This window comes from Salmo salar, chromosome ssa13 (assembly GCF_905237065.1).
Source record: "Salmo salar chromosome ssa13, Ssal_v3.1, whole genome shotgun sequence".
NCBI lineage: Eukaryota > Metazoa > Chordata > Actinopteri > Salmoniformes > Salmonidae > Salmo > Salmo salar.
The window spans coordinates 60,368,313-60,370,525 of record NC_059454.1 but is presented as its reverse complement, the minus strand read 5'-3'; positions in this window follow the sequence as shown (position 1 = coordinate 60,370,525).

Here is a 2,213-nt window from a genome sequence, read left to right as displayed (position 1 = left end):
CATCATTTTCTGGAATTTTCCAGGCTGTTTAAAGGCACAGTCAACTTAGTGTTTGTAAACTTCTGATCCACTTGAATTGTGATACGGTGAATTATAAGTGAAATAATCTGTCTGTAAACAATTGTTGGAAAAATGACTTGTGTCATGCACAAAGTAGATGTCCTAACCAAACTTCCCAAAACTATAGTTTGTTAACAAGAAACTTGTAGAGTGGTTGAAAAACAACCTAAGTGTATGTTAACTTCCGACTTCAACTGTATCCTTTTTTTTTTTTATCCCACTTTGTAACACAATAAAATGTGAAGAAATCCTATGGGTATGAATACTTTTGCAAGGCACACTGACATTTCATCCTGGTAAAGTATGTTTTGGTAGGGTATACCAAGTCAGAGATGCTCATACTTGTGTCCGTGTTTGTAGGACTGATAGGGTTAAGAGGCTGCCGAGCCCTTCTTACCTGGCCATTGGGAGCAGTCAGCTGACTTTTGCCCCGTCTCAGGTATGTAAGGGCAGGTGTGAGCAGTTCATGTAAAGGGGACATATAAGCAAACATGGAAAAAAACAAGCAAGTAAATTAACAAAAAAGATGAAACACTAAACCTATTATACAACATGCTTGACATCTGGCCCAAGCCTATGTCAGTAACAGCATGTTGGTGAGGTGTCTGTGAATACAACAAGCATTGTGGCGCTGCCAAGTTTTCTGTCATTGTTTCTATTCCCGAAGGGATGCCCTTATTCACCCCACAGTAATGTTGTGGTTTTCCTAACATCTCGCCCAGTATTTTCAGAACATAGTGTCTTATATGTTTAAAACCTTTCTGGCATCAGGCTAAACCACATGGAAGACAGTGCTAAAGCACGTGGAATGCAATGGTGACCGCAATATTAAGTCAATGGACACAATAAAAATGTCATAGCTTACATTACATATATACAAGGTTATACAATATGGTAGCAAACAACTATCAACATTTTCTGGTGTTCAACATAGTATTTTATCACCTTTACTTTGTAAATAAATGTTGTTGTTTTTCCCTGACAAGTGTGTATGTAGGTCATGATAGTACAGTTACGGACAAATAGATGACTGTGAATTCAATAAGTAGGTGATTATATTTAATGAATGTATACTTGACTTGTTGTCTGTTGATTAGAACATGAAGATATTGCATGTGTGTTAATGTTAGTGTTTATGTTTATGATTGTTGTTTTTGGTTGTATTGCAGAGTGACAGCCATAATAACTTGCAGGTTGAGATGTTCAGTCTGGCTAAAAATAAATTAAAGTCAGTGAGAGATGCAGTCACCTTGTACCCCTGCACAATGACTCAGTACCAGTACCCCCTGTTTTTAGCCTCGTTATTGTTATGTACATTTATTGTGTTACTTTTTGATTGATTCAATTTTTTTGACTTTAGTTTATTTAATAAATATTTGATTAACTCTATTTCTTGAACTGCATTGTTGGTTAAGGGCTTGTAAGTAAGCATTTCACGGTAAGGTCTACACCTGTTGTATGCGGCGCATGTGACAAATACAATTTGATTTGAGATGTGAGAGATGTCCGCTTCCCTGGACTTCCTGTGTATGGCCACCAGATAGAGCTGAAGTCTACAGATGGTAAACTGCGTTGTCATTGTTGCTGTACCTCTGTCTATCCTACTGGTCTTTCTACTTCGTGATTGACTGGGAAGCTCTGGGTAGAAGTTGTCCTTTTTCTCAGATCCAGGATCATCATACCCTCACCAAATCTTAGCCATTACTGTTAGAGGATTGGGAAAACACACGCCCACGGTAAATCAAACCCCCAAATTGAATCTGATCCCAGACTTGAATACGCATCATTTCCAAAATAAATCTGTCTGATTTAATTGAAATCCAAAAGAAATTGGCCCAAAACCAAACCCTATGAGCACTGAACGAGAATGAAAAGAGAGGTAGGTGCTGTAGCACCTGTATTATTCAATTGCACCTGTATTATTCAAATAACCTTTATCACAAAAGGTCAGAGATAAACATCCATTGACTTATTGAAGAACGTTAATGTGCCTAGTTCATACTTAATGGGGTGTCGCAGCAGCTCGTGGCACCAGGACAGACATGTGACCGGAATAATGTTACTCTATGATTAGGCCCACTGTCACGTCCTGACCAGTATAAGGGGTTATTGGTTATTGTAGTTTGGTCAGGACGTGGCAGGGGGTATTTGTT